The sequence below is a fragment of the Phyllostomus hastatus genome, unplaced genomic scaffold, assembly GCF_019186645.2.
Source record: "Phyllostomus hastatus isolate PE091 unplaced genomic scaffold, TTU_PhHast_1.1 phas_contig_86, whole genome shotgun sequence".
Lineage (NCBI taxonomy): Eukaryota > Metazoa > Chordata > Mammalia > Chiroptera > Phyllostomidae > Phyllostomus > Phyllostomus hastatus.
This window is the reverse complement of record NW_025333977.1, coordinates 24980911-24994112: the sequence shown is the minus strand read 5'-3', so window position 1 is coordinate 24994112 and position 13202 is coordinate 24980911. Positions and strand designations below refer to the sequence as shown.

General features: G+C 32.3%; 1 protein-coding gene and 1 non-coding gene across 4 annotated transcripts in view; both read right to left on the bottom strand.

Moving 5' to 3' along the window:
* Positions 1 to 13202, bottom strand: part of NAALADL2 (N-acetylated alpha-linked acidic dipeptidase like 2) — a 1144210-nt gene that overhangs the window by 997621 nt on the left and 133387 nt on the right. The window lies entirely within an intron of this gene.
* Positions 2110 to 2220, bottom strand: LOC123827569. Its single transcript, XR_006787233.1, has one exon. It is a non-coding gene; the product is annotated as a U6 spliceosomal RNA (small nuclear RNA).

Sequence of the window (13202 nt, the reverse complement as noted above, 5' to 3'; positions counted from 1 at the left end):
CTAAGATCATCTATCAAATGAGGCTCTGAACTCTCAGAAGGGCAGCAAAGAAATACAGTCACAGGTTTTCATTATTGGACTCAGTGCAATTCATCAAATGATATAAAATACCTATTACTCTTTCCCTCCTTCCACCTCTCCCTCACTCATTTCCATCCTTTCAAATCTCAACCCACGCACACTCACACACACACACACTCACACACACACACACAGCTTGCTATCTCTACAGATATATCCATGCAAGAATTAAATATACACACATTTAACTTTTAATGTACTGTATATTTCATACTTTCACATTTTCAAAGAGCTAAAATATCTTTGGATAAAGGTGTATGTGTGAAAGCTTTCTGTGGCATCAACAAAGAAAAATACATTAAAAGTATGGTTAAAAATAAACAAATACTGAAAATCTAGGTATTATCCTATCTGCACAGAAATAAGATAGTAGTATACTAGAAACCATTTTTTAAAAATAAGGTAAGATTTTTATCTTAAGTTTGCCTATATGAGGGAGAGTTGTATAAAACCCTGAAATATGTATTTAGCGTAAATTTTTGTTTACTCACGTATGTGGATATACACGCACATAAAGTGCTGTTTAACTTCTGTGGAAAAGGGAATGTAATTTTTACATTGGAAACATGTATGAGGGTCATTTGCAAAAGGTATTTTCACTATGAAGCTTTTCATTCTGCTTCCAACAATTCCAGTTTATAGAAATGTATTGGCCACTGGAATCTTTGGGCAGGTACTATATAATATTTTCCTTTCCATGACGGTGCCAGGTACATGGTTGCCATGAAATATATTTGGGTTGAACAAATGAAAGAATAAACATTCCATCAAGGAAATCAACTGATAAAGGCTGCCATTAAATACCTCCTTAGTCACAAATGCAGGGTCAATCCTACAGAATTTCTGCTAGTGAGAAATCCACTAGTGAGATGAATAATCAAGTGTCCCCCACGTACCCTCCATAAGATTGAAGATCCAAAACAAGTTCTAAATTGTCAGTGGAACCAGTCCTCAGATTTGTCTTGCTTAGGCCGTTTTTTCAATGTCTGAATTAATTGTCAACATTTAAAACAAAGGTACTTCACATAAAATTTGGACTGTACATTTCTTCTAAAATAAAAGTCTGACAAGCCTGTACCCAGAGTTGCTCAAGGCAACAGTTATGCCCAAAACACTGCTGCTCCCTCAGTCAGGGCATGTGGTTCCAGATAACCACATCACTCCCAGTGCCTTGTGCTTTCTCTGCTTCACCTGTTCACTTTCACACCTGCTGGCATCTGATTCTGTAAACTCTGCTATGCCCACAGAAGCGTTAATGGTGAGTCCAAGTCTCAGTTTTGATCATTACTAGCAATGAAACCTTTAGTGAGTAACATATCCTCTGGGAGTCTCAAGTTCCTCACGGATGGAACTGCGAAAGTAATCCTCTGTGGTACCCCAGCAAAGGAAGTGAGAACATATGTATGAAAAGCCTTGGTGAGCTGTAAAGGCCCTATGTACCTAAAGTATTATGGTATTGAAGTGCTAATAAGCAAAAAAAAAGGGCATCATATTTAGAGTATAATACATTCTGAAATAAAGTTAAAGCACTTAAGTAAAAAGCTAGAGAAAGAAACTACACATGTAAAGTGATTTAGAGGTACAATTGAAAACTGGAAAGCAAGGGGAAAATATGTCATCAGAATTGAAGTTTTTTGTCTAATCCATTTAAACTAAAGATAATTTAATCAAATGTAATGTTATTTAAGAAGAAATGTCAATTATTAAAAATATAGTAGGCAGGATATATAAATATTTTCATTAATTATCCTCAACTTATCTATAAAATAAATATTTGCTTTCGACATAAAATAGCAACATAACTTTTGAACACAATGTTAAGGTATCAAAAGCAACTATGCTTAATTACATAATATAGTATTATAGAATTAAAATTTAAATATCAGTTACTTAAAATTTTATGCTCGTTTTAATTTTAAAATGTATTTTGTACTGTGTTGCTATTGTTTTTCAACTTCTCTCTTGCATGTGTGTGTGCATTCAATTTTAAAAATTGTACCCTTCTACTTCTGAATATATTTTCTTTTTTAAAATATGGAAAGAACGCTTCATGAATTTGCATTGTCATCCTTGTGCAGGGGCCATGCTAATCTTCTCTGTATCATCCAATTTTACTATATGTGCTGCCGAAGCAAGCACTTCTGAATATAGTTTCAAAAAATGATTCCCAGTCATGGCATATAGGTGAAAATTCCAATCTTGTGCTTTCTTATTCATAGTGCAACCTCTGCTATTCACTGACTTTCTTTTTCTTGTCTAATACAACGGTGTTGGTAGGCCAGTTTTGAATCTTTAGTATCTGGTATTTACATATGTTTGATATAGCAGGGATGTTTTTATTCCACATTATCCAAAAATGTTATGCTGTCATGTATTAATATATTTCTAAGAAAAAAGAAAATTATTCCCTTTTGGCAAAATTTTTTCTTACTGAATACATAAATTTCACTGGGTTCCCCATTTACTTAATGGCTTCATTAACTTGATAAAAATATTGCTAGAGCGAACCCTTTAGTTTCATTTAACAAATCTCTTGCACTTTTTTCTCTGGATTCTTATTCAGTTTTGGTATATGATCCTCAACAATACCCTCAACAATATGTGATTTTTATATGTAAAAAGGTGCTTTTCACATTCTCCATAGTTTACTATGATATATTCCTATTTGATGCACCCTTAAAAACTACTGAATATTAGAATACAAGCAACTCATTGTTATTTTTTCTTTATTGGCCATTATTATTACCATGTAGTGAGCATTTTTCTTGAGCAGAGACTTTACATACTAAGTCACCAAATTTGTGCCATCACCCTATGAGATAAGTAGTATCCCATTAGTGTACAAATGAGGAAATTATAGCTCAAGAAACGTTCAGTAAGTTGATCGCTGCCTCACGGTGTGTAAGAGACAGCATTACAGCCAGAGTCTCTCAGGCCCCAAAGCCCCGGATTCTTTCCAAAGAATGGTTCCAAACAAAGTCCCAAATGCTTCCAAGCTATTTTCACTCTCCTTAGGAGTGAATAAATTCCCTAAAATTGATCATGGACAGAGAAAAACCTGTATATAAATAGTACATGCTGAAACAAAATCTCTGAAGATCTATGAGCCCATTTTGAAGGCAGTATAAATTATGAGTTGAGATAAAATCCATAAAGATGACTAGATTCATTGATTGATATGCACTTCATTATCATTATATGCAAGTAAGATATACCTCCATCTAATGTATAAATTTCTTTCAATTTGTTTATTTAACCCAAAACAGGAAGTAAATTCAGAAATAGGAAGGATTAACTTTATTCTAAAGAGAAACATTTCATATCCTAATTAATTTTGCCTACCAAGTACATGTTTATAGTGTATCCATTTGAATCTCATTTTTTAAAATTAAATCCAAAAATTATATTTACTATATTTGATCTAAGATGCATTTTGTGTATTATTTTTATCATGACTTAAGAAAGAATAACATTTCACTAAAGGACTTAACATTTAAGTTAGTCATACATATCATTGTTTCAGAGCTGGACCAAGTTTAAACAAAAATGTAAACTAGTAACATTTTTCGGTAGTACACATTTTGTAAGAGCGCAAATTCTAATCCAAACCCCAAAGCCTGACATGTGTGGTTGGGCCTACAGTCTCAGTTCTTTTTAGTCCTGTAAATTCCAGTTTAATCCAAAATTGGCAACCAAGTGAAAATACAGATTTTAGAAATTCACATCTCTATGATTCAGTTTATTTATATTTATTTATTTATGTTTCACTTCACTGATTTATTCATTTTTGATACTCTATTTGCCACTAAAACAATAATTTGTGATTCCAGTTTCCTCAGGTTAATTGCCATCCATGCAATTAGGCTGCCAAAATTAAGTAGTTCTGAGACTGAATATTAAATTTATATTTGAGTCCACTGATAGCCAAGAGAAAAAAAAGACAATAATACATACTCTTAAGCATCTGTGAATATTTCTTCAGCTTTAATCATAATTGAAAATATTTTTCAGATTTCTGTAACTGTTTAGCCATTACAGCATTTTTCAGGGTTATTGATGATTGCATCAAAACATACAAAAATACATACACACATACGTAATGACACATAGGTAAATGTTTAGAAGTTAGCAGTTGACACAGTCAACATTAACATAAATATGGTGCCACAATTATGGTGGTGATAGAAATATTCTAACAGGGATAGATTAAATTCACTTATATTTGCTCCAGAATCATATTTAATGCCCAGTCAGCGTCCCAGGCTAAATTATTACACTTTGAGTCAAAACCACATAAATATTCTGCATCCAAGTTAAAGTAAGCAAACAATAACTGCTTGTTAGTTTTAGGCTTTGTGATACATGTAGTATGTAGTAAATACTACAGCAGGGCTTTAAAAAATACAAGGGAATCAGATGGTAGTTTATGTCAAAGAATTGACAAGTTATTGAAAAATGCTTGTTTCACCATGTGTAATGTTAGTACAAATATAATATACTGATGCATGCTATCACATGGATGAAATTTGAAGGCAATATGCTAAGTGAAATATTCCAGACACAAAAGGACAATATTGTATAATTATACTTTTATAAGGGGCCAAGAGCAAATCCACAGAGACAGGAGATGTGGGAGGAAATAGGGAGTTATGTGGGTACAGAATTTCAGTTTTGGAAAATAACTAAGTTCTGGAAATGAGTGGTGGTGATGGCTGCACAACAACGCCACTAAACTGTACAGCTAAAAATGGTTAAAATGTCAAATTTATGTTATTTATATTTCCTACCATTGGAAAAAGGCAAAATAAAAAAATACTTGGTCTCGCTTCTAATGCATATTCTTTTATTCCATTTTTATTTTTTGCTTATATTAATTTTCATTCACTATTCACTAGCGTTGAAAGCACCACTTAGTTTTTGATATGTTTCTTTGGCCAAACCAGAAAACAAAATGAAAGGGGAAGTTCTTATCTTCCATTTTCTATTGTATTTTGATTGTGTGCTACCCATGACCTAATACAGCAGTGTTTCTCAGACATGACCTTGTATAAAAAGCACACAGTCCAAGGCCACACCAGAATTACCTAATCAGAATTTTTGAAGGTCCTGTTTAATAACTGTTTTAAAACTCCCCACTAATTCTGATTATAAACCTCGTTGGGAACCACTTTAGTGTTTTATTTGGTGTATGGTCTCAGCTGAATGCTAACAGATAGACTGACTTTTCAAAGCTACTGAAATACCATTGTCTAATTATCTCATTAAGAAATACATTTAGTCCTAGGCAGTATGGCTGAATTGGTTGGAACATCACCCTGCAAACCAAAGGTTCACAGATTTGATTCCTGGTCAGGGCACATACCAAGGTTGTGGGTTTAATCCCCAGTCGCTGGCTTTCTCTCTTTCCTGTCTCTCTAAAAAAAGGCAAGAAAAAAATTTCCATATGTAAGGATAAAAAATAGAAATAAAAACATTGAGGAATAAAGAAACCTTCTAAGATTTCTTTCTATACTGAGTAAAAATACATGAAAGTTTGTATTATTTTCCATTGATTATCTAGACTTTTGTGGTGAGTAAAAGAAACAATATATTCTTTCTACACCTAAGGCCTTTATAATAACAGCATGGTTCCAGAAAGTGTAATAATCTCCACTGATCCATAAAATTTAATGGCAATATCATTATAATTCCATCCTAAACTGTAATTTCCTTCAAAATATGCATTAATTATATTTTTCAGATATGTATATAAGGTTGGAATTCTCTTAATCAAGCTGATATTGGAAAATACACCTATTAAATGTATAATGGTCTTGCAAGAAAATATGTTGAAATTGACCCAAGATTTCTAATATGTATGTGAAAAAAGACTTATGCAAAATAAGTTAGATTTAGAAGTTCCAGAGTGCATCGGAAGACTGTCTTTCAAAGAAGAAAATATTGCCTTTTTGTAAGGGGAAATATTATGAATTGCATGGGCACAGATAGACCCTGAAGTTTTTTCTCCATCAAACCAAATTTTCACACAAACATCTGAGAGGTAATAGAGGGAAGTACATATGCTTCAGAACTTCTAAACATCAGTTGCGTAAGACGGTTTCAACATGACAAACTGATGTATGTTTTCTAATTAAAAAGAGCTTGCTCAGGCATTTTTGTATAGATGACAGTAGGTATCAAATTATTATGATATTTAGATTCCATTGGATTCAATTAATGATAACGTTAATAAGAAATTACATCTTTTGCAACAGTAAAACTAAGAAAAGTTTAGATGTGCATTTTTTAAATATGCAAGAAGGTACATAACTTTTCAAAATTATTTTAGAGAAATCCCTAGGTCATCTAATTTCCTTTTTTTACTATATGGTATGAAAAGTTCCATCATATGAAAGAGTTCAAAAATATATAAACTTATTATATAATGTATATAAACAAAGTTTTCAAAAACATTAAAATTATATAAAAATAACCTATTCTCTAATGTTACACTACCTTAATTAAGCAAACCAGACAATAAGGGACAAATATTTTTAATTAGCCAAAGGAGTTATCACAAATTCCAAAGTTAAGTCAAAGGAGTTATATTAAAGAAAGGACTCTAAGGTAACAAGAAATAGAATCTGGGCTTCATTCAAATCAGCAGGAAGACAAGCAAAAAGAGCAATCATGAGAATTATAAAAATAAAGCAATCTTGGGCCATTAAGAGAAAGGACAAATAGTTCTAGCTATCGAGTCCAGGAAGACACAACTGTATATAAGCTCCAAAATCCCAAAACAAGGAAAACAAAGGTGGAGGGAGAGGAAATATGTTTGTTTAATGCATCAATAAGTAGTAAAATATGTTTTTTTAAGAATGAATAAATTAAAGTGTCTCTCTGTAAACATGTATTAGAAAATTCATTCATGTGGAAAAATTCCTTCAATATTTCTGAATATTGTGTTAATATGCAAAAGCATAGTTTATAGTTACTTTTATTATGTCTGTAAGCTGATATTTTTTTGAAGTTTCCTTCATTGATTATGCTTATACTATTAACATAATATTATCAGTTTGTTTTTTTTAACAGCTTGATGTTCCTTCTGTGATTTCTCCTACTGTTAAGGGTATGTTTCCGTTCATACGGTTCCCTGGGTGGAAAATGCCTTCACCCTCTCCCTTCATCCTTGGCCCCTATTTTCAGCTGGGGCTCCGATGTGTCACTTGTTAGCCTTCCTTGACAATGCCAGCCAGAGTTGGGTTTCTCTGTCCCATAACTCCCAACATGTGCTTTCATTATATTAGTAATGAAACACTATAGTGTAATATTGCTCTTCACTAAATTATGCTTTAACAGAAAAAAAAAAAAACATTTTCTTGTTCCATTTATTATCTCCTTGGCTTACCAAAGAGATCGGTATAAACTACACATGCCATAATTATCTACTGTATGAAGGTCATGCAGAAAAGCCCTAAAATCTTGCCATTATTTTAAAAACAACACAATAAGCTCATATCATGCATTTGAATAACCAAAGCAACAACAAATATTTTCATTTACATTAAAACTACATGGCAATAGAAGGCAGCCTGTTGGAAGGTATGAAATGCAATAATCACTCTATTGCTATAATTTAATTTAAAAATACAACTATAAATGCATTTTATTGATATTTATTTTATTTTACATAAAAATATGAGCACTTGGTATGTTTAGTAAATTAAGAATAAACTAGATATTTTGATTATTTTGGACACACCACTCATAAAAGAATCAAAGCACTCAAACATTTATATATGTAAAACATTACCAATATTTCAGAATACATATAATTCATAAGGCCATACTATTTGTAAACATGATTTGAAAAAACAAAAATAACATTGACAAAAGAAATCAAGTAATATTCAGTTTTATTAAATCCAGAGACATATGTATAAATAAGAAAGTATTATGTACATTTGTATATTTCTATAAATCAAAGTGAACATATAGTTGTCTATTTTTAACATAGTATTTTATTACGAACATTTCCTCTGTCATAAACTAATCATAAAATATTCTTTAAAGTTGTATGGTGTCTGACATATAGATATACCATAAATTATTTAACTGTTCACAAATATAAATATTCTTCCATGAACACTATATATAAATTTTGTGTATCTTTTTGATTACTAGGCTAGGAGAAACTGGCTTTGCTTTTTGTAACTATTTGTGTGGTTCTTTTAAGATTTTTTTATGAAAGCAAAATGCCTCAACATGGAGATAATAACACTTGCATTTTAATATTTTGGTGGCTGTTTTCAGAGACAGCATTTATTTTAAGCACAGTAAAAGGAATGATTTGAAATTTTTCATTAAATCACAGACACTTCACAGCAATAGTTCTGTGGATATTGCCCAGCTCATTCTCCATGTAAATATTCGGCTGATAAATCCCCACATGAATGTCTCATCAACAGGTAAAGACTACCCAAAGAGACGGCAAAATACCGTGTCCCCTGGTAGACAATGGCAACATGAACATCAACATACAACAATGTATCCAAATGAACTGCTTAATTTTAAATAACCTACTCACTTTAAAATAACCCTACTTCATAGCCAATGAACTGCAGAGTAAATAAGTAGGTAGTACAGAAAACATTTGCGGAACCAGGCACTGTCAAAACCACAGAGAAGAGACAAACATGAACCTTGCTTTTTAGCACTTGCAATCAGGCAACGATTAATTTTCTGAAATTAACAGTTTAGTTTTACACAAGATCAGTACACCCCAATCTCCACATGATGTCAATGATTTTACACCTGATCTTCAAAATAGATGGTCATGAAATGAAATATTCACTTACCATATAATTAAAGACCCTTATATGTTAAAACATAATGTAGAGTTTTCAAATGTTTACAATGTTCAAAGATTAATTATATATATAGAAATGTGTTAATATAGAATAATTTACAGCAATCATATTTTTATCAGTGTTTAAAACATCAAAATAGTGTAATGAGAAATCAAATAGTTTAATTTTATATCTTGAAAATTTAGAATTTGAAAAATGATTAAAATCCCCAATAAAAATTGAAAATAACACTGTGTGATCTTGTAACAATTTAAAACACTATTATAAATACTGTTAAATTTAAGTTCACAGCACATCAATATAAATGATAAAACTATTTTAATATAAAGTAAAATGTAGAAAAAGTAAAACTCAATTACCCATAAAAATTTTTCTATCCACAATAAAGAAATTTAAAAGTGCAGAGCACAACAACTAATTTCATTTTCCATTCATTGGTCCACCTTGGCCTATTATCCTATAGACCAAAGTAATAACTTGCTAGAAAGAGAAGATGAAAGCTTTATATTTTGCAGTTCTGATGGGGAAATTGTCATCCAAAAGCAAGTAAATTATGAATAATATTATAAACAAGTACATTTGAGAGTAAGTCATATTCAATAGTGAATTTTTATACATTTGATTATAATTATTTAATTGAATAGAAGTTGTATTTTAAGTACACTGTCATTCAAATAAGTCCAAACCCTGTCAAACCAGCACTACTAATGTGCACAATAGTCTTAGTCTACAATTCTGGTCTCTTACATTTACCAGACGATTTTTTAGGAACTGGACAGACATTTGACATGCAAGATTTGTGTAGGTTAAGACTTAATATAGGGCCTTCAAGTGAAACATGATATTCTGGACAAGAAACTATTTATGACTTTAAAAAATCAGAGGAACAGAGGGAACAGGAAAAAGTACTAATGTTTCCTTGGTGCCTTCTATAACAGGTGATCAAAATTGAAACACTTAGTCTTAAAATTCAACAGGTAAACACCTATATATTTATTCTGTAACTAGAGATCTTTATATCATCCATAACTAGTAAATATTTGTTGACAACAAAAAAAAAGGTAGATATGTATACACATTATTTAACCTAATCATCTCAGCAACTCAATTAAGTTAGCATAACTACCCGCATTTTACAGGCAAGGAAAATGAATCCTAGGACATCAGGTAATTTATCCAGAATCAAACAATAAGTAGTGGAGTCAAATGGAGAGCATTCTAGCTCCAAGTCTATGCGTCCCTAATACACCCCACTGCCAACCACGTGGAAGAGTGTGCACTTGGCAACCCTTTTAGTTTAATGATGAGTGATGACCAGAAACCTAAAAGGAAGCCCTTCTCTGGTGTATAAAGCATTAAGATTCAGTGACCAATTACCTCACATCAAACCTCACAACTATAGTTTTTCACTAAGGAAACCCTGGCTTCAGAGGGCAAGGCAGCTGATTTGCTTCTGAAAGGAAGTAGTTGATTACCTTGCCTTAAATAATGCAGCATTCAGTTATTACTTCCTGCCAGAGTGACAGTTTAAGCACAAGGCATTAAAAAACTGTTTTCTCCTGTTCTAGCTGTCTGTTATTTATTGCCTCATACACTACTTGTCTGGAAGTGATGGATAAATATTTGAAAGGAAATATGCATCATTCTGGGTGCTCCATGAAATTCAAAATGAGTAAAAGTCAATGTTTCAGGCTCACCTATTTTAAGCTTTCTCCCTGTAATAAGGAAACAACAAGCTTTAAGTGTTTTAAAACACGCTTCTAGTAAGAAAACAAGCAAGCAAAAAACTTGGCTTTATCGGTCTCTATATGAATTTTTAAAGAAGAGTTTCTATTCCAATATTTTCAGGTTCTTTTAAGTTTTGGGAAAACTGTAACTGAAACAACTGTCTTCCTGACAACAAGATTCTGAGTTTATGCCTTATCCCTTGGCTTATGTTTTCACATAACAGCGAATCAGTGCAATGCTGGTGCTGTCCACTCCGCTGCCTGCTGTTTCTGTGATCACAGAGTAAAACCACAAATTAAAATCATTTTCTTAAAACCAAGATTGATTTATTTATAACCATATTTGCTAATACTTATTAAATACTTACTGTACTTTGAGCCAACAACTATGCTAAGATTTTTACATAAATTATCACATTTAATGTGACAGTTCTTCCCCATGACATTAGTGCCTCTCCCTGCCTAACCTCCTTAAGTCTTTGCTTAAAAATAATCTCAATGAAGCATCTCCTTATCACTTTACTTAAAATTGCGACCCTATCTTCTCCAGTACTCTTTATTGTCCTTCCTCATTTTATTTTTTTCCCAAAGCATTTGTCACTATCATACATAATGTGTATTTTACAGATGTATTTTTATTGCCTATCTCTCTAAACCTGAATGCAATCACCATGAGGGCATGGATATTTTAATTATTTATGATTTATTTATACACACCTTTTTCATTAGGATAGCTCCAATACCTATAATAGTGCCCGGCCCTAGTTGATACCCAAAAATATTAGTTTAATGAAGGTGTTTAGTCTTTTCAAACAACACTTTGTGAGTTGGAGATATTAATCAGCATATTTTGTTGAAAAAACTAAGGCTGAAAAGATCAAGTAACTCACTGAAGTCATACAGTAACTACTGACAGCTTGTGTGGACTCTCAAGTTCAAGCCTCTCTATTCACTGTACTGCTTCTGGAAAGGGGAACCATCTCTCCAAAGTCTATTTGTTCTGCATATTTATATACCTTTGAATAAATTTTGAACATGTCTAGAAACTTTATCAAGTACATCTTTTAAACGCCCTTCACGATTGGGTCTCCTTTCAGAAGGTCAGGTGGCTTTGGAAGGGACACAAACGGAGTGGAGAGGGAGACAAGGGATCAGCTCGGACCATCTGTATCAACCCTGGAAATCAATGTGCTGACAGATGTCACAGCCAGTTTTCCCTCATATCCAGAAAACTGAATGTCATGAAACATTTGCTGACATGAGAAAATAAGTTATACACAACATTTAAGCTTAGGTAAGGACTTTATTTGAAAAGAAAAAAGTAGTGAACAACAACAAATATTTAAGGTCTTCATATTCCATTCCATATACTTAATATTATACATATTCATTCAGCAATATATATTTAAATCCTGTGTCCTTTATTTTAATTATCTTCCTCTAGTCCATTTTGAAAATAAAATCCCGTAATTCAATTTTCAGTTACCCCATCACATACACATCTTTTATTACTTTTTTCACCTGCTTTCAGACAGCAATCAGAGACACAAGTCAAGATTAATCAGCATTTGAGGAATGTGATGAGGAAAATTTGTTTTGCCAATGCCAGAACAAGAGATGGTTAAATTCAGAAAGAATGTACTGCAAAGAAGATCTTTTCACCAAAAGAATCAATAACCATCCAACCATCCCTACTTTTCCTACTGTTTTCTTCTCACCACTCCCCTGGATTAGAGTGACAAAGTTATGATAAATTTGGTGAGGATTTTAAAACTTGAATTTCATAGTTAGTATAGTTGAAGAACTTTTCATAAGTACTTTTTCTGAACCCTTATGTCTATTCTTTTATGTATAAATATGTGTTACTCTTTATGATTATATTAAATAAATCAGAAGTAAGGTTTGACCAGATACAGTAAAGAATATGTAACCAAGAGAAATAGGAACAAAATCTGACCAATGAAGGATGTCAACAATATATAATGCAATATGAGAACTGGACTTTATGAGTCACACAAAAGAATACCATACTATGCTGAACTCTTCAGGATGGGGAGGGGGTGTGAAACATAGAGCCAAAATAATCCCACACCTTCTGAAAGTGGAAAAGAAGTGGAATGAACAGTCTTTACCCAGGTAATCTGTAAATGACACAACTGGACCCAAAGAAGTTCTCCTAGGAAGACTCATTCAGCTTTGTGAGTTGGGAGAGCCCACCTGAAGTCCAAGAGAACTTATTGTTAAACAGGTAATGTAAGAATATCCTAGAGATAAGCTACAAATTCTAATATTGGTTGTAATTCACCCCTAATTTTCAGTTTAACAAATTCTTTAGTAAACAGAGACAGAGCTACTGAACTAATTAATGTAATTACTTCTGTCCATCCTCCTCTTCTTCAACTGATTTGTGTCTTTTAAACTAAATTTGCAATAAGTCAAAACCTTGCTAATGGTAGTGGCTGAGAATGTCAAAGAGAAAGGCTGAAAACAGAACAGTGAATCATGATCAAAATATTTGAATACTTTTTTCCATTTGTGTTGTTTT